Raw genomic sequence first — 20029 nt, 5'->3', positions numbered from 1 at the left:
CAGCCTGGCAGTCACTCAGAAAGTTACAGTATACCATAGAAGTCCATTCCAAGGTATATACTAAAGTTCACTCCTAGATACATACTAAAAAAGTAATAATGAAAAATAACATGTCTACATAAAACCTTGTACACGATGTTCACAGCAGCAAATTCATAGAAGCCAAAAAGTGGATAAGATTGAAATATCCATAAAGTGATGGACAGACAGATAAATGTGTTAGAAATATACAATGAGATGCCATCCAGCAATAAAAAGGAATGAAGCTGTTATATGCTTCAGCTTGAATGGACCTTGAAAACACTGTTATGTGAAAAAAGCCAGCCACAAAAGGCCATATATTGTATGATTCCATTTTAATGAAATATCCAGATTAAACAAATTTATAGAGACAGAAAGCAGACAAGTGGTTTCCAGGTGCAGGGAGTGGGAGAGGGGGTAAAGAGCAAAGGGAACTGGCTGCTAATAGAGTTCCTTCTTGGGTTGATGAAAATATTCTAAAACTGACGTGACAGTTGTACCACTCAGTGTACAATGGCACATTAAAAACCATTGGTCTGTATGCTCTTAATAGGTAGACTGTAAGGAATGTAAATCATCTCTCAATAAAGCATTTTTAAAAGGTGATAACAAAGGAGTATTATGAACAACTTCATACCAATAAATTTAACAACTTAGAAGAACTGAGTTAATTTTTTGAAAGATAACAAACTACCAAAGTTCTTACAAACAGCTATCAATAGCCTAAATAGTCCCATATTCATCAAAGAAATTAAATTTGGAGATAAAAGCCCTTCCCACAGAGCTGTATAGGAGAAATAAGTTCTGAGGTTCCATTGCACAGTAGGGTGACTATAGATAACAATCATGCACTGAATATTTCAAAAGAGCTAGAAGGAAGGATGCTAAATATCTTCATCATAAAAAGTAATAAACATTTGAGGAGACAGACATATTTGCCCTGATTTGCTCATTACACAATGCATATATGTATTGAAACATCACACTGTACTCCAATAATATGCATAACTTTGGGTCAATTAAAATTTTAGTTAAAAAAGAGATAAACATTAATACCAAGAAAATTGCACACAAGTGAAAATTTTTTTAAAAAGTTTCCACCCACAAAGAAAACTCATAGCTTAGATGGCTTCATTGGTGAGTCCACCAAATGTTGGGGAGAATTAATATTGATTCTACACAAATTCTTGTAGAAGACCGAAGAGAAGAAATAGTACCTCATTTTATGGGGCCCTAATACCAAAACCAGACAAAACAATACAATAAATGAAAACCCAAATCAATATCTCTCACAAATGTAGACACAAAAATTTTTAACAAAATTTTAGCAAATCCAATTCAACAATTTCTTAAAGGAACAGTATGTCATGGTCAAATAGGATTCATCCTAGGAATGCAGGGTTAGTTTCACATTTGAAAATCAATCAATGTAACTTATTAAATTATCAGACTAAAAGGGAAAAACACAGCTGACCACCTCAACAGACACAGAACAGCATTTAATAAAATCTAGCAAGATTCATGATTTTAAAAATTCTCAGAAAACTTAGAAGAGAACTTCATCAATCTGATAAAGAGCAGCTACAAAAACCCCACCCCTGATGTCATACTCAATGGCGAAAGACCATGCTTCCCCTCAGGATGAGTGACAAGGATAGGAGGTCCATGATGACCATTCCCATTCAACATTGCTTCAGAGGTTCTAACCAGGGCAATTAGGCAAGAAAATGAAACCGAAGACATACAAATTGGAAAGAAAGAAGTAAAACTATCTTTGTTTGCAGATGACATATTTCTTCTTACGGAAAATCCAGCGGAATTTATACAGACAAAAAGCTACCACAATTAAAACTAAGTTGGGCTCAGGTGGTGGCTCAGTGGTAGAGCGCTTGCCTAGCACATGTGAGGCACTGCGTTCAATCCTCAGCACCACATAAAATAAATTTAAAAAGTTAAAAAAAAACTTCCTTAAAAACGTAGCAGGATGTAAGATCAATATACAAAAATCAAATTTATTTCTATTTTACTAGTTATGAATAATCAGAAATTTAAGAATTTTAAATGCCATGCATAATAGCATCAAAATATAAAATACTTAGGAGTAAATACAACAAATGGTATGAAAGACCTAGATATGGAAAACTAAAATATTACTGAGATAGTTTATCTATATATGCAAATCAATCCCAATCAAAATCTCTACAGGCATTTTTTGAAATTGATAATTTTTTTTGGAGTTGTAGATGGACAGAAAGCCTTTATTTTTACTGTTTATTTTTATATGGTGCTGAGGATCGAACCCAGTGCCTCATGCATGCTAGGCAAGCGCTCTACCACTGAGCTACAGCCCCAGCCCTGAAATTGATAAATTAGTTCTCAAATGTATGTGAAAATACAAAAGACCTAAAAGAGTCAAAACAACTTTGAAAACTAAGAACAAAATTTGGAGAGCCAGGAGTGGTGGTACACGCTTGTAAAGGCTGGCTGCTGGGGAGGTTGAGGCAGGAGAATCTCAAGTTCAAAGCCAGCCTCAGCAACTTAGCGAGGCCCTAAGCAAGTCAGCAAGAGCCTGTCTCAGACTGGGGATGTGGCTCAAGCGGTAGCGTACTCACCTGGCACGCGCGGGGCCCTGGGTTCGATTCTCAGCACCAAATAAAAATAAAATAAAGATGTGTGTCCACCGACATAAAAATAAAATAAAGATGTGTGTCCACCGAAAACTAAAAATTAAATATTAAGAAAAAAAAGAGCCTATCTCAAAGTAAAAAATAAAAAAGGGCTGGGGATGTGGTTCAGTGGTTAAGCACCTCTGGGTTCAATCCCTGGTACCAAATAAATAAATGAAAGAAGAAAGTTGGAGGGTCCAATTTCAAATAGTTCGTTACTGATGCAAAAACAATAGATTAATTGAACAAAAGAGAGAGTCTAGAAATAGACCCACATAATATATGGATAATTGATTTTTTTCCCAGTGCTGGGGATGAAACCCTGGGCTTTATGCACACTAGGCAGGTGCTCTACCACGGAGCTCACTATACCATCAGCCCCTGGATAACTGATTTTTGACAAAGGAGCAAAAACAATGCAGTAGAACCAGCAGAGCTTTTTCAACAAAGGTGCTGTGATGAATAGACATTTATAAGCAATACTTGAAATGTAATCCATACCTCACACTACATACATTGTTAACTTAAAACAGACCTTAGATCTAAATATGAAAACGTAAATATGAAACGTAAAAGTATAAAACCTGAAGGAAAAAACCACAGGGGAAACCTTTATAATACTGGGTTAGGCAAAGACTTCTTAGATATGAAAACACTGCATACAATTCATGAGAGAACAAATTGATAAATTGGCCTTTATAAAAATTAAAAACATCTTTTAAGGTACTTTTAAAGAAATGAACATATAGGCCAAATATTTGCAATTCATATATCCTTATAGGATATATATACAGACTAGGAAAAGAGCCCTCAAAATGCCCTGAGAAAGCAAGCCACCCAACTTTTAAAAAGGAAAGCTATTCAAACAGCTACATTATTGAGTAAGATATATAGATGGTGAACAGCTCATGAAAAGACGTTCAATATCATTTGTCATTAAGGAACTGAAAGCTAACACCACAATGAGTTATCACCCCTATTAGAATGCCTAATATTAGGAAGGGTGACTATGACAAATGTAGGTGAGGACATGGAGGAACTAGAACTTTCATACACTGACAGCAGGACATTAAAATGGTACAGCTACTCGGAAAAGCTTGGCGGTTTTTTAAATAATTAAAGATGCACCTGCCATATTGTCCAGCCATTCCTCTCCTAGGTGTTTACCCACAAGAAATGAAATATGTTCAAAAACATGTGCATAAATGCTCATAGAAGATTTATTTGTAATAACCCCAAGTTGGAAACAAACCTAACTGTCCATCAACAAATTCATGAATAACTGTGACACAGCCACACAATGGAATATCACTCTGCTTTAAAAAAGTATGAACTATTGATATGATAGAGCAGGTGGATCTCCAAATAATCATGATGAGTGAAGGAGCCACAAAAAGAACACATTGTGTGATTCCATTTATATAGAATTCTAGGGAATACAAACAAATCCTTGTTAGAGATGAGCAGGGACAGGGTCAGGTAGGAGGGTAGCCAAGGGTCAGGAGGAGGAAGAAGAGATTACAGAATCGACAAGGAAACTTTGGGGAGTGATGAATCTGTCCATTATCTTGATTAAGGTGATGATTTCATGGGTGTGCACATTTGTCAAAACTTACCAGTTTGAACACTTGAAATGGTGCAATTTATTGTATGCCAATTATATCTCAATAAAAACTGTTTTTAAGAAAGGGAAATAAATCAAGGTTATACTGGGGGAAGAAAGATTAAACTAGTGTACCTCCACTGGCTCTTTTAACTTAGAGATTCTAAAATTGTCTTGAAATTTTGAGACTCATCTGTTCAAAGATCCATAATCATTTATTTCCAGAATGTAAACACACCTCATTCTGTCACTTGAAGATAACTATACTGAGATGCTGAGATGCGTTTGTACCAGTAAGATGATGTGATTCTAAATCATTTCTGCTACAATGTCACGCCCATATCTGAGATCCCACGGTTCCATTACTTTATCAAAATCCAGTTTTTCCCCAACACAACAGCTCCCATTCCATCATCAAAATTAAATTGCCCCTCCCTTGAGGGAGCCAAAATAACCCTGTATTTAGGAAGAGGGATGTGTTTCCACCATAAGAAAGAGCAGGGAGGGAATGAACAGGAGGGAGACTCAAAAGTATTCTTGGAGTATCATTTCTACCATGAAAAAGAAAAAAAAGAGAATGACCCACAGGAAATATCCCCTCATACCAGAGCGGACACTACTGATTTTTGTTTTTGTCTTTTTCCATTTTAATGGCTTTATACTTTATTTTTATTTATTCTTAAATTAATAAATTTTAGAGTAATTTTTATGTTTACAAAAAACTGAGCAGAGGCTGGGCATGGAGGTGCATGCCTGTAATCCAGGTGGCTCAGGAGGCTAAGGCAGGAGGATCAAAGCCAGCCTCAGCAAAAGTGAAGTGCTAAGCAACTCAGTGAGACCTTGTTTCTAAATAAAATACAAAATAGGGCTGGGGATGTGGCTCGGTGGTCGAGTGCCCCTGAGTTCAGGGCCCGGTACCAAAAAAAAGCAAAAAACCTGAGCAGAAAATACAGGGTTCCCATATTACCTCCTCGTCTTCCCCCTACAGTTGCCAGTACTGACATCGTGCATTCGTGTGGTGTGCTCGTTAAAACAGATGAATCTGCATCAATGCATTGTTATTAACTGAACTCCATAGCTTATATTAGCATTTATTCTTTGTGTGTATATTCTGTAGGTTTTGAAATAATTATATGTATAACTATTTGGACATATTTTACAAATGCATAATGTCACAAATGCATAATGTCACATCTGCACTGTTACAATATCACAGAATGGCTTCACTGCCCTACAAATCTTTGATGCTCCACTTACTCATCCTCCTCCCCCTTTCCTTACCCCTGGAAACCACCAATCTTAACTGTCTTAACGTTTTACCTTTTCCAGGTAGTTAGAATCATAGTCTGTAATTGTTTCAGACTGGCTTCTTTCACTTAGGAATTGTGTTAAAGGCTCCTCCTGTTTTTTTGCAGTTTTGATAGCTCATCTTTTTTTTAATCACCCAAAAAAATCCATTATATGGATACCCATAATTTGTTTATCCATTTACCCATTAAAGTGTATCTTGGTTATCGCCAATGTTTATTTTTAAGTTATTTTGTTTTACTGATTTATTTATTTTCTATTTTTTTTTTTAGTCATGTAAAAGTTGGGAACAACTTAAATGTCCATCATTCAGGACCTGGTTTGAGGTGGTCTGACTGCATGGTAGTCTCTGCCACAGTCAGAAATGCCCCAGAGTTGGGCTGGGGTTATAGCTCAGTGGCTGAGCGCTCGCCTAGCACATGTGAGACACTGGGTTTGATCCTCAGCACCATATAAAAGTAAATAAATAAAATAAAGGTGTTGAATCTATTACAACTAAAAATAAAAATAAATTAAAATAAAGAAATGTCCTGGAGTGTGGTTGTTGGGGAAGATGTGGAGAGACTCCCACACTCTGCTGCTGGGAAAGTAAACTGGAAGAGTTTTGACTGTATCTACTAAAGCTGAAAGTGTTCATCCTCTGTGATCCAGAACTCCTGGTTATATACCCACCAGAAATCACTTTGTAAGTTTCCTAAAAGAGATGTTAGAAAGTTCAAAGGAACACTAGCCATATAATAATAATAAAAAAACTGGAAAAATCTAAATGCCTATCAATGATAGAATGGATAAAGTATAAAGCAGATATAATATTCCATTCAATGGAATAGTAGGCAGCAATGCAAAGGAGTGAATTACCAATCTACACAACAGTAATGGACCTCACTGACAAAATGAATAAAAGCAACCAGAAACAAAAAGGAACATTCTGTTTATGTGAAGGTCCAGAACAGATAAAAACTAAGCTATGGCTTTAGAAGTCAAAACCCTATTTTTCTATGAGGTTAGGGGTGAGGAGTAACTGAAGGAGGCAAGATGGAGCTTTCTTGGGGAGCTCAAATGTCCTACATCCTCATCTGAGGGGTGGTTATATCAGGCTGGACTCTACGACTTAAGACGAATGCTCTCCGCAATACACATCACAATTCACAAATCTCAGATATAATACTCCAGAGTCACTGACTCAGAAAGATAGCATCAGAAGCAAAATAGCTGAGACAAACAGGGCTAAAGGACCCTATTTATGCAAACTCATCTACACATCTGTACTCTGTCTGCAGATGACTTCAAAATTACATGAGATACCACCTGTGAGCACTTGTTGTGTGACGAGTGTTGTCCTAACCACTTCATCACATCACTTCATCTTCACAACTGTCTCAAGAGGTAGAGACCATCACTGACCCTATTTTACAGATGAGACGACTGAGGCACAGAGAGCCTCGGTAACGTGACTAAAGTCAGGCAGCTAATCAATGCAACACTTGGATTTGAACCCAGCCTTTCCGGCACCAGGGCCCACAGCCTTATATAAATTCTAACGCACTGATCACAGTCCATAAGGTCTGGTCCTTGCCACCACCTGATGCTTCGCCTCCTCCTTACCCCAACACCCCAGACTTGCCATCTTCCTTTCTCTTCCCTGAAAACACTGCCTCCCTCAAGGCAGAGTTTGCACACTGAAGTTCCATTTGTCAGGAGTGCTTCTTTCTGCTCTTTGTGGGGTTCCGTCTCACCTCTAAGCATCAGTACTCCAAGTGCCAGATCCTCCCGGGAGCCTTTGTGACCCAAGCCTTGGCCCATGGTTTCTGCCACCTTCCTCCATAGGCCTTCTCACTGTCTCACTGCTTTTGAGTTCCCTGAGGAGCACCATCTCTCGGAACCATGTCCCTTCTGCCCACTACAGGGCCTGCACAAGGAGAGGGCACTCAAGACATATTTGTTGAATGAACGAATGCATCTGCCAGGGCAGGTTGACTTGAAGATACAGCTAGAAGGGTGACGTGAATATGCAGTCACAGGAAGAGGATTTTCGTACTTTGCTGGATACTGTCCTAGTGGGCGGGCATCATCTTCCAAACCCCCAGTGGCTCTCTTGTCAAGGGGACCCAGGCCTGCTGCCTTTCTGGCCCTCCCTGCACACCGTCTCCTGGCTTGGCCTAAAGCCCCAGTGGGCAGTGTATTAATAAACGGGAGGGAGAAGGTCACCCAGCTCGCAAGCAGTGAGCTGTCCTTGACTCGAGCAGGCACAGATGAAATGTGCTGAGGAGGGGGAGCTGCTTCACCAAGCACTGAGCACGTGGGAGCTATTTCTGATTCCCACCCAGCCGGGCACAGCGCATCTGCTCTGGAAGCCTGGGCAGCTCAGTGAGCAGCGGGTGGAACCAGTGCCTGGCCACCCCAGTCGCAACCGACTCAGCCTCAGCCCTGCTCAAAACTCTTCAGTGCCAGGGATGGGTGGACAAGGACCTCAGCCTGACATGTGAGGCTCTGCAGGACCCAGTCCCTGCCTGCCTTCCTGTTCTCCACCTTCCCATAAGCAGCCAGGGCCTCCCTTAACTCTGGGCCTTTGCACATGCTGTTCCCCCTGTCAGGGAAGCCTGCTCTGCCTCCAGGTGTTGGCTCTTCCACTAAACCTACACCTAAGCCTTCCACTCATCCTGCTTAAAGAAACCTTCCCTGGTCATCTCCATGGTCTGGGTGCCCCTGTCCTCAGGTTTCCTGCTATCCCAACAGCTTTTTTTTTTTTTTTGTATATTTATTTTTTAGTTGTAGTTGGACACAATATCTTTATTTATTTATTTATTTATTTTTATGTGGTGCTGAGGATTGGACCCATGTGCTAAGCGAGTGCTCTACTGCTGAGCCACAACCCCAGCCCCAACAGGTATCTTAATGTCTTAGATCTGTCTATTGTCCCTCTCTTGACTGTGATGTGGCCATGTCCCATGTCCTCAGCATCTAGCAAGAGCCTGGCCCACAGCAGGCACAAATCCTCATTTGCCAACTGACTACACAACTGGGGGGTGAGGAGCGGGTGGGGGGGTAAGAGGGGAATAAATTATTGAATTTGGCTATAACTTGGTGGCAAAGGGTCAGAGAGATGTGGCCTTAGGGGAGAGGGAGAGTGCTGAGGGAGAACAATCCACAGTCAGCAGAGGGCCACTCCCCACCCCTGCCATTGGTGTCCCCTCTAATAGCCAGAAGGTTCTGGAAGTCCCAGGCAGCCTGGCAAAGGGCTCAGGGAGGCTGAGACTCCAGGCTCCAGGTGTAGCTGCTCACCGCCCTGCCTCCCCCAGCCCTGATGAGTACAGTTGACACAGAATCTGTTCAGAACAGAGCATTTCATCTAAATATATCTGCTCCTCAAAGCAGGATGTGCAGGGAGGGGTAGGGGGCACAAACCAGGCCTGCAGCACTGGGAGAACCAGAGCCCCAGCCGTTGGCCTCACAGCCACCTTCTCGCGCAGAGGAGTCCACATAGTGCCAAGCGTCAGCAATAGGCCTGGGTCCCTCCAACAGGGTTCCCACTGCTGACCTCCCGTCCCAACGCTGCTTTCTGGAATGTGGGCCATGCACAAACCAGGCCAGCAGATGAGGGAGGGGACACAGGAAAGCAGCTCAACAGAGTCCCACAGAGGCTGGGAGCAGCAAAGTCCAAGCTCCCTGGTCCCAGGTCTCCAAAGGACCCGGATAGTAAGAATTCTCTTCAGCTTCTCCAAGTTCCCCCAGCGTCCAATGCTGCAGGATAGCAGGAAGAACACTGGTTTGGTGGCCACCCAGGGAGGCCCAATCTGGGGCTTTCCAGGGTCTTTGGGGCTGAGGAAGACACCACCTTTTCACTCAGATTTCTCCTTTCAACTAAAGACAAAATCAGGAGAAAAAATCTTACCCATTAAAATAGCTGACATCAATACTCACTGGTATGAACACCTTATTTTAAAATAGCCTCAGGATGGGGCTGGGCCCTGAGCACAGACTGTCTGCACTCAAACCCCCGCGCCCCTCCACCTCCAGCTGCGACTGGGTGATCTCAGGAGTCACTCTTCCTCTCTCCTCATTCCCCTCCTGATGCCAGTGGTCTCTCCTGCCCAGAGAATGAGCATATTGGAAAGACAGCTGATGCTGCACTCTGACCCTGGCATCACCTGGCATCAGCCTCTGTCACTCTGCCTGATGTGGCCATGAGGGGTCTAAACTGGAGTCCCTTAAAGTCCTCCTGGAGGCACACTGTGTTCGAGAGAGAGAATAAGTGTTCATTACTGCTTTAAGCCACCAACTTTAAGGGTCATTTGTTCCACGGTTATAGGCAGCTAATGGAGAGGGAGCCTGGAGATGGGGCAGAAGAGAACCAGAACCGGCAGTGGCTTCCTGCGGGTATGGGCTCTAGGCCAGGCCAGGGTTACCCTCTTCCTCCAGGACCCCTGATTTGTCCAGAGGAGCCCACCTCACCCTCCCTGGAGGCTGCTGCTTATGACTGCAGACAGACACATGGACAGATCTGACCCACAGAGCTCACTGTGCACCAGCACCAAGTACGGTGTCCCCTGCCAGTCTTCGGCAAATTCTTCCAGCCGCCCTTTGGGGGTGAAGATTATCTGCTGTGTCTCCAGTCCTCTCTGGCACACAGCAGGGGTCTGCATCAGCTGCAGGAGCAGAGAGACCCCAGTGTTGCTGAGGCTTGAAGAACAAGAAATGTATTCCTCTCCTGGAAACAGACCTTCAAGCTGTTGAGTTTTTTGCCCAGGTTGGAAAGACAGCCCAGGTACCCTATAGTGACAGGTCCAGGTGAGGAAGTGGCCCCCAGAGTAGGCCCCTGCTCCCAGGGCTGGGGAGGAGCGGGTGGGGGCCATGATGGGATGCGGTGGCATGGGCTCCAGGAGGCATGTGCCTTGTGACCCCTCTTGGAGGCTCAAGAGCACACCGAGCAGGCAGCCTCAGCTGGTCAGCTATCCTTCCACCTCAAGCCTTGCTCTATGCCCTCGCTGGAATCCAGACTCAGAAGTGTTCAGGTACCACTCCTGACTATGCACCTACTGTATGCCGAGCCATACTGGGTACTGCTGGCCTCAGACTGGCCCTGTGTGGGAGAATCCCCTGCCTCTGGAGAGACCCACACAGTCCAGTCTGTGGGGTGAGGGGACCCATGTGGAAGGGGAGAGAAGGGTTCCTGGAATGGGGAGGCCTGAACCCAGCCTTAAACGACAAATAGGAGTCAACCAGCAGACTCTGGGAACAAGGAAGGCAGAGACTGGGAGGGCAGAAATCATGGATTATCTCGCAATCCCATGCCACGGGGCTGCAGGTTGGGCATGATGCAGAGCAGCAGAAGGGGCACGGAGGTGCAGGTGCAGGCGATGGAGAACCCCAGCTGCCTCCCAGAGGGCTCTGGGCCAGATAGGTGAAGCAGCCAGTGTGGTTTCTGGATCAATCACTTTGCCTGTGTGTGGAGGACACAGAAGCAGGAGACTGGGTAGGAGGCTGGAAGGCATCTTGGCCAGAGGCCATGATGGCTGGAGCCAAAAGATGCTTGAGAAGGGGATGTGGAGAGGGGGAGGAGCCCAACTTCCACTTTGTTGTAAATCCCCGGACCCACCCCAAGGCTCCAGATACGAGGCTGCCTCCCTGCTGGCCTTGGGGGAGGGCCTTGTCATTTATCAAACACAACCTTGAAGACGGTTCCTGGAAACCTTGGGACGGGTGTCCCTGTCTACACTTGCCCCTCCCAGGCTGCCCACTGCCTTAGCCCCTGCCCTGGCCGGCGTCAGCACAGGGAGGCAGCAGACTGGGTTAGCAGGGGTCAGTTAGCTCCGGCCTTGGCAGGTGGGCAGGCAGCCAGTACTCCATGCCAGTGCCGGGAAGGCTGGCCGTGGCAGGCCAGGAGAGCACTGTGGCCGTCTCTGCTCTGGAGCTTTCCGTGGCTCCCTAGTATATTTCAGTGAGATGCGCCCATGCGGGGGAGGCTGAGAGCTGGGAGGGGAGGTCAACTCCACTCCAATTTGTTTGGGGACTTCGGGGAAGTTGCCTAAATGTCCTGCTTGGACTCAGTGATGGTCAAGGACTATCCTGATCATCCTGGAGCCCTTCAGGATCAGTCAAGCTCCAGTCCCACCTGGGTAGGATGTTTTACCTCTCTGAGCCCGATTCCTTACACATCAGCAGCCACCCTTAGCCCAGCAGGCCCGTGTCGCCCAGCCCTGATTCTTCTTCACACTGAGCTCCTCCTTGCCTCCTCCAAGCTTGGGACCCTCAGCTCCCCATGCTTCCTCCACCCAATTAACTCCTTGCCACCCTCAGGTCTTTGTCCCAAGTCACCTCCTGAGAGCAGTCCTCCCTGACCCCCAAGACTAGTTAAAGTCTCCTCTTAGTCTCTGTGGCAGCAGCGCCTGTCACTGCCATGAGTTCACACTCCTCTGGGAGGTTATGTAATGACTGCAGACCTCCCCAGAGGTCGTGTTTCCACAGGGCAGGGACCAGAAGCTCCTTCACTGATGTGTGCCCAGTGTCTGGCTCTGGGCTCAAATCAGGCACTTGACATGTGTTTGCTATATGAATTCTTGGAAGAAAGGGAGGTAGGGAAGGTAGGCCCTGAGGGATGAGGCGTCTACACTGTCCATGTCTCAGTGTTGAGAGGATCTGACAACATACCCAAAGCCTGGCCTGAGTGGGGACGATATCCACACCACACACACACACACACACACACACACACACACACACACACCCCATTCACATACCTGGCACACCTCCACACACTACACACACACACACACAAAAAACCACACACACAGGCAGAAAGGAGCCGGGGCAGTCCTACCTCTCCATCCACACCTGCACTCTCCCAGAACACCTGGTGAATCCCTGTATGAGGGTCAGACCTGGTCACAGGCTGAGGCGGGCCTGGCCTGTGGCTAGCCAAGACTCCAGCTTTCCCAGAGCCACCCTGCCTCTGCCCGCCCCTCCTATCCCTGGAAGGTCTCACATGCATCCAGTCCTCCAGGAATCCCTCACACCAGAGGTGACAGGTCTCGGGAGGAGGTGTGAGATGCTAACACCTCCCTGCCCGTGGCTACACCTCGTTTGGGTTTCGAGGACAGGTATGGAGGTTGGGCAAGGAGGCTCAAAAATGACAGCAGTGTCTTTGTGGGGTCCAGAGATGGTGGGGAGCCCACCCCACTGCCCCACTCCCAATACAGATGGGAAACTGAGACCCAGAGAGGATGCAGGGAGACGCAATTACCCGGCTGGGCTTCTTGCCTGAATGCCCAAGTCGCACACACCTGGGTTCAAGTCCCAGCTCTGCCACCCCCAGGCGAGCAGCCTCCATTTCCTCAGATGTAAAACAGGGATGGCCGTAGCCCAGCTCTCCCTCAACTGTGGGCTGCCCACAGAAAACACAGGAGACAGAGGGACCCGAAGCCCTCCTCCATGCAGTCTTTGGGCCACAGGCCTGTCCCCCCGACAGAAGGCCGAGTTCAGGCAGGTGGCCCTCCAGGAGCAGCCACAGACTCCCAGGCCCAGGCCCCCGGTGCACACTGTTCAGCCAAGGCAGGCAGCCATTAGGACTCCACATGCTGAGCCCCCGGCCCACGCTCCGGCCCAGAGTGGATCTGGAAGGGCAGAGACAGTGCCAGGGCTTGGCGGCAGCCGGGGAAGGAGGCAGGCAGGCAGCTGGGGGTGGTGGGAAGAGCCTTTCCCCGTCTTCAGCAAACCCGGATCCCCGTTTCCAAGCTGCGCTCCAGAGTCCTCAGTGGCTGCGTCACCACCACCGCGCCCAGTCAGCCCGCAGCGGGTGGAAGGAAGGGCTCCCTCCCTCTGAGGGGCAGGGGGGCAGAGGGCAGTGGGAAGCCAGGCAGCAGCCGGGGTGAGGCCACGGAGGACTCCCTGACACCTCCCAGAAGGAAGCCCAGAGCAGTTCACACCTAAGTCCCAGAGGACTGAGCTGGGAGAGCCTCAGAGACCGCCCCCACTCTACTCCCTCCAAAGAGATGGAGACCAGGAGGCCCAGAAAGGTGCAGACACTCGGTTAGGAATACACAGCAGCAGGGATAACCACAGCCCGCTATTCTTATTATAATTCCCCAAGTACCCAGTACTGACCTCCTCACAGCTACAAAGAAAAAAACCTCTGAGATTCACCTCTGTCACCATAGGCTCAATTGTCACTGCAGAAAGAAAAATACCTGAACCCAGAAGCTGAGTGTTCGACCCCCAGCCCTAGTACCTGGGGTCCACAGAGTCCCACTGCCTCCCAAATAATCTGGACATGGTTCTGATCCCCTGTCAGTGCAGTGCTAAGGTACACAGCAGGTACTCAATTAGTGCCTTAATAAGCTTTGTGCTCCATGTATATACCAGGATGCCTGCCCCATTTCTACATCATCAAAGGCAAACCCACTCTCATCACGTGCTTCTTCAAAATGACCCCCTTGTGCACCAAATACCCTCTAACCATCGTGACACCAACTTATGGAGATGTGTCACCACCAAAGGCCTTCTTATACCAGAGAGGAACGCATATGCAGCGTTTGCTTGTTTGCTCTGCTTGTTGCCTTCGCCAGGGCATCAGCACCCCATGACTGCACCTAGAGCCTGCTGCGTGAGGGGAGGTATCTGCCCCTTCACTGGTACCAGGAGCCAAATAATGTGTTTTTCTTCTTGAACAGGCTGTCAGTGTGGTCACTTCTTATCAGCCATGCCACCTCCCCATGCCCTGAGATGCCTGATAGCTTACTACAACTGTGTGCTGCTGTGGAGCAGAGAACTAGGGGAGAGGCTGCAGTTCTCCCCTTATTAACACCCAGTTTTCAGTGACTATGAACCTCACAGTTAAAACACAGCTTCTGGCAGGGAAGGGAGGTATGACTGCTGACAGTGGCCACCCAATTCCAGCGGTGCTTTGGAGTTACCTGCTCAGCCCAGGCTGAGTGCCACCTCTGGTGTGTATGACCAGGTTCTCCAAAGCCAAGAACTGGATCTGCTATATTTATCTCCAAGGGCTTGTTGCTCACCCTCCACCCCCCTCACCTATCATTTGCTGGTAAACAAATGGGAACTTCAAAATCCCCAGAACACACAACTAAGAACAGACTCTAAACTCTCACTGACTTGGACTCTGGTACCACTGCTTCCCCAGCAATGTGGCCTTGGACAACTTACTGCAGCTCTCTATGCCCCAGTTTCCTCATCTATAAAATGGGACTAAGAATAACAGGGGATGGATAGAGGGGTTAGATGTAAGGAGCTTAGAATCGGAGCTCATTAAATAGCCCAGCACCATCCGTGGGCCTGGGAGATAATCAATGTTTTTGTTGAATGGATGGATTAAAAAGTGTTAGCTAATAAAATCATCATCATCATCATCATCATCATCATCCTCACCAGTGTCAGCAGGGATCCCCAAGCCTGGTTTTGCAACCAGCCCTGGTGAGGGGTGTAGCAAAATTCTCCAAACAAAATGTGCTTCCATTCATTTTGGGTTTTTGAAAAGGCCACGTCAGACAGCTCTGCGGGGAGGAGGCGGCGTTGCGAAACCCAGCACAGAAGGATCTGGGCCCCACTCCTTGGCTCAGGAAGTGATGTGCCACCAGAAAGATAGAGACCCTGACATGATAGCCACCCCCCATGGTCCACTGATCAGGCCTCCAGGTCTGTAGATCCACCCCTCAGTTTCTAAGTGATGTTAGACAGCCATCCATCTCTCTGAGACTCAGTTTCCTGATCTGTCAATGGAGATAATATCCCTTTTCATTTCTACCCCCACGGAATGGCTAGAAAGTACAAGGATTAAATGGGTCATGCAAACTGTAGAGTGCTAAAGGCTTTGGTCTTGGCCTGGGGTAGCTGCCAGGAGACTGTGGAGGGGCAAGAGGTGTAGGAAAGAATAGGCAAACCTCTTCCATAGGTCACAACAAAAGAAAGCTAGTCACACAGTCTCAAAGGCCACCAAGGGAGTCTGATGAAGTAGAGGTAGGCTTGTCTTTGGCTCCACACCCAGGAGGTCCCTCCTCAGTGATAGCTTTTCACAAAAGATGCCCCGTGAGAGTTTGTATAACAGGCTGCTCCCTACCAACTGAGTTAGTCCTTCATTCCCTTAATGGGCAGGTCATCCATCCATTAGAATAAAATAAGGAGTCTCATCAGGCCCCTGTGAACCCCAGCCCTGGACACTTGCACTACCCGCCAAAGCTTCTAAAGCAAACCAAGCCCCCTCTCTGATCCATCCCCCAGGTGCACAAAGAAGCAGGGTCCTTGAGGCCTCCCTTTCTTGACTGTCAGGGTGACAGACTCCAGACAGTGGTAGGCAGAAGGTCCCTCTGAGATTACCAGGTCCAAGATGGGAGCTGAGAAAGGACACACCTCATCCAAAGATACACAGCAAGTCAGCAACAGGGTCCTGGCACCAAGTGAGAACCCAACCCAAACTGCACACTGCCTACTTTCCTTACCAGCCCCTGTGGACCACTCAGGAGGGCCTCCTCCTCTTATTAGGACACAGACCCCCCACCATCCCCAAGCCTACTCAGCTGTTTTCCTGCCTTTATCCATGTGGTTCTCTCAGCCAGCAGGGGCCTTCTCCAGTCCCCCTCCACTGCCACAACCCGGAGTCCTCCAGCTGACATAGCAGGCTCCCACCAGTTTGATTCTGTGTCCCCAAACCTGGCACAGGGTTGAGCACTGAGTGGGCCAGGAAACACGGCTGGTCCAAAGGAACAGAAGATGAGGAACTGGAGAAGAAAACAAGCACATGGCCTAGTGAATGAAAGGAGGAATGGACAGACAGGTGACATGAGCAAAGGAACCAACGGGAGCTATAGCCTCACCCAAGGGGCACAGGCACACTGGGAAGATGGAGGCTGCCCGAGCTGGGCGCCTGGCCCTCTTCTACAACTCAAGACACACTGGGATTTTACAGGCCACAGGCTGGAACTCCCATAGGTCCCGGCCTAAAGCCTCTGCACGTATAAAGACTGCTGGAGTCAGAAACCCATGGAAGCAGCATATGGGCAACTGGGCCTGGTCAAGTCTCCCACCATGCCCACTGCCCAACTCTAACATGGACCCACATCATGCCCTCCATTCATTCAAACAAAAGAAATAGACTAAGTGTCTACAGTAAGCCAAGACTTGTTCTCCACACCAGGGGAATGGCATGAAGGTGGAACCCTGCCCCTCCCACATCAACCATACGAAGATTCATCCAAGACAGACATGCATCTGGGGCAGTGAAGGCAGAGGCTTGGGGCTGTGGAGATGCGATAGGGGCACAATCTGGCATGGGCATCAAGGAAGAATTTCTTCTGGAAGTGATGCTGAAGTTGAGACCCGGTGGATGAGTAGCAGTTACACAGGCAAATGGGAGGGAGTGTTCAGGGAGGCTAACTAGCATAGTTAAAGGCCCTGAGGATGGAGGGAGCATGGTCTGTTCCAGTTACTGAAAGCAGGCCAGAGAGACCAGAGCCAAAGGACATGGTGGTGGGGGTCATGAGGTAGCTCAAGAAGCAGCTACTAGGGGGAGGAGGCTGGACTTCATCATGGGAGTTTGGGCACTTATTGTGCTTTCTTTTCTCTCTCTCTCTCTAGTTGTAGTTGGACACAATACCTTTATTTTATTTATTTTTATGTGGTGCTGAGGATCGAACCCAGCAGCTTGCTTGTGGTAGGCGAGCGCTCTACTATTGAGCCACAACCTCAGCCCCTTATTGTGCTTTCTTAAAAAAAGAAAATCTGAATTTGAGATTTTATTAATTCACATTTTAGAATGTTTAAAATGGAAGAATTTAAATACACAGGAGTCAGAGAATGCTAATTTTTAATGCTTTTTTAAATAAATGAATGAACCCCCATCAATCGCAGACGTATAAGAGGGTAAAGACCATCTGCTCTCAATCACATAAAGTGCCCCTGGACACCATGGCTCAGTATGTAGAAACACTGGCATTTATGAAGCCATCAGCCATACACTGCATAGGAACCTAACGAGATATCAGTGGGTGCCCTGGTACGCTAGATACGTCACTGAGTCCTCTGCTCCAAAGTACATATTCTGTCCTCAGTTCCCAAGCACGGCACAGTCTCCCTTCAAAAACACCAACTCAGCTGTCAGACCAGGCAGTCTCAGGCCTGGGACACAACTCTCAAACCAACCTCTCCGTCACAAGGCTGGCATCAGCCAGATGCATCTCCAGGCCCCACATAACTCAGCCCTGTGTATCCCATACTTTGTCTTCAGTCTGGGCCCTGCCCACCATTCCCAGCACAGAACCCAGCCTCCCCAGGCCTCTGAGGGATGAAGGAGGGAGGGCCCCATGGATGCCACATACCAGACACGTTCACAGAAGTTGAGCTGCAATTTCCTAGCTCCAGGAGGACCCGGAGCCCTGGTCACCCCTGCCACAGCACAGGCACACGCACATACACCTGCCCCACGTGCACAGCAAGCACAGCCAGGAACTGCTGGGAACACACTCGGAATCTGGGGCCTGGAAGTGGCTCCCAATGCTCTAGTCACCCATCAGCCAGGGTACCAGCCCTGTGGCCCCACCCAGTCCTGCTGCCCACTGGAGTCTGGCTCAGGTCCCTCAGGCCACCTGAGACTGGGGAGCTCACAGTTCCCTCTAGCAGAGAAGGGAAGGGAGAGGTGGCCATCAGAGGAGGGATAGAATCCTACTGGGATCCTCCACCAGGCATTCGGAGCTGGTTCTGTACAACCTCTTGCCACCACCTCCAACCCCGCACAAAACACAGTCCCTCCTACAAGTGAAGGCACAGAGGCATGAGGTCCAGGACCCTCTCAATGTCCCCAGAGGAAGTACAGTGAAGTAGAGGCAGGGCGGTCCAGTCTCCCTTGAGGCTGGGACTGTAGCCCCCTCCCTCTGTCATTTCTACTTTCAGGCAGGTGGGGGTGCTGGGACCCCCACCAGCACTGCCCTCCAGGCTCGGGGCTCACCATCCTCGGGCAACCCACACACAACTGGCCTTCACCAACCCACAAGCCCTCCTCCATTTCATTTTTTCCCACAACATCAACAGTCTGACAGCTCCTCTCTGCAACAGAGGCAGCATGAAGGAGCGGAGACGGAAGAAGGATGGGGGATAGAGGGATGGAGGGATGAAGAGGGATCGGAGGCAGCAGGTTCAACCCAAAGAGGCCAAGGGGCCATCACATGTCCAGGTACCATATATCCCCTCCCAGCAGAGCTGGCACATCTGGACCCAGTTGGCCTCCGCAGCCACCTGGTCCATCCACCGCCACCAGTTCCGAATGCGAACCCCTTTTGCCGCGGGGCGCCGCACGTGGGGGCCTCCTGTAGCCATGTGAGCGCCCCCCCACCAGCCCAGGTGCCCCGGTCAGCCAGGCCCCTCCCGGGCACGCAAGCAGGGAGGGGGCGCTATGCAGCACGGGGAGGGGGTTGCCCCCGCCCCCTCCCCAGATGCCAGGTCCGGGGAAAGCGTTCGGAAGGGGGGCGCCGCGGGGCAGTTACGGGGCGACTGAGCGGGATCCGCGGCAGCGGGTAGGATGGAGGAAAGCCCCGCGGGCTGGCCGAGCCTCCGCTCCCCTCGGCTCCCAGGTTGGCCGGGCCGGGGAGGGGTCCCCCTGCCCCCAGGCCGCCCTGCGGATGGCGGGGCGGGCCGAGCAGGGGTCTTTTCAGCCCTGACAGCGCTGGACACCCCGGAGTCCGCGGGAAAAAGAGCGGATGGGGGTCCCGCCCTGGACTGGGGGCTCTAGGCCCAGCGCCGTCCCCGGCTGGAGGGTCGGGGGGACCTGAATGGGGCGATCCCACCCAGTGAAGGGGGCTCCCCGGCCGCACGCCGCCCCCGGGACTGGGGCTCCGAGGACGCGCCCGGCAGGGGGAGGGGGCTTCTCTGCGCCAGCACCGCCCCCGGCCCGGGAGGGCTCGGGAGGGGACGGGATGGGGGCTCTGCCGAGGGACGGGGCGCGCCGGCTCGAGAAAGGGGGTCGGGGCCACCGCGCGCCACCCCCGCGCCCTCACCTGCGCCGGGCGCCTCGGCCGCCTCCGGGCCGCTCCGCCGCTGCGCTGCGCCGCCGCCGCCGCCGCCCGGTCCGCTCGCAGGTTCGCCCGCCTAGGCCCCGGCCCCGGCCCCGGCCCGCGGGCGCCCCATGCCTCTCCTCCGGCCGGCGCGGCGCCCCAGATGCGGCTGCGGGAGGAGGAGCCCGCGGCCCCGGCTCCCCGAGAGCGGCGGGGAGGGGGCGGGGGGCGGGGAGATGCGCGCGGGGGAGGGGGCCGCGCGGCTGCGCCCAAAACCAGGCGCGGATCCGGCCGCGGGCCCGGGGCTGCTGGGGGAGAGCGGGGGCCGCGCGGTTCCCGGCGCCCCACCCCCACCCACGCCCCCGCAACCCGGGGACAGCGGGAGGGTCTCCGCAGCTGTAGACGCCGTGTCGCTAGTCAGAAGAGTGCTTGGAAATCTG

At 49.7% G+C, this 20029-nt stretch overlaps 1 protein-coding gene across 8 annotated transcripts in view; it reads right to left on the bottom strand.

Annotated features, from left to right (window-relative positions):
• The window catches only part of Dlgap4 (DLG associated protein 4), a 173669-nt gene extending 153892 nt beyond the window's left edge, over positions 1 to 19777 (bottom strand). For 6 of the 8 annotated variants that reach the window (XM_078051728.1, XM_078051727.1, XM_078051734.1 and 3 more), the window contains exon 1: positions 19593 to 19771. The gene's annotated coding sequence lies outside the window, so the exon portion shown is untranslated. Of the gene's footprint in view, positions 1 to 19592 lie in introns of all 8 variants that reach the window. The other 2 variants (XM_078051733.1, XM_078051735.1) reach the window with 1 other exon arrangement.
• Positions 19778 to 20029: the final 252 nt, after the last annotated feature.

The sequence above is a fragment of the Ictidomys tridecemlineatus genome, chromosome 5, assembly GCF_052094955.1.
Source record: "Ictidomys tridecemlineatus isolate mIctTri1 chromosome 5, mIctTri1.hap1, whole genome shotgun sequence".
NCBI classification, from domain to species: Eukaryota; Metazoa; Chordata; class Mammalia; order Rodentia; family Sciuridae; genus Ictidomys; species Ictidomys tridecemlineatus.
Note: the sequence above shows the minus strand (reverse complement) of the source record. Positions and strands in the feature narration are given on the sequence as shown.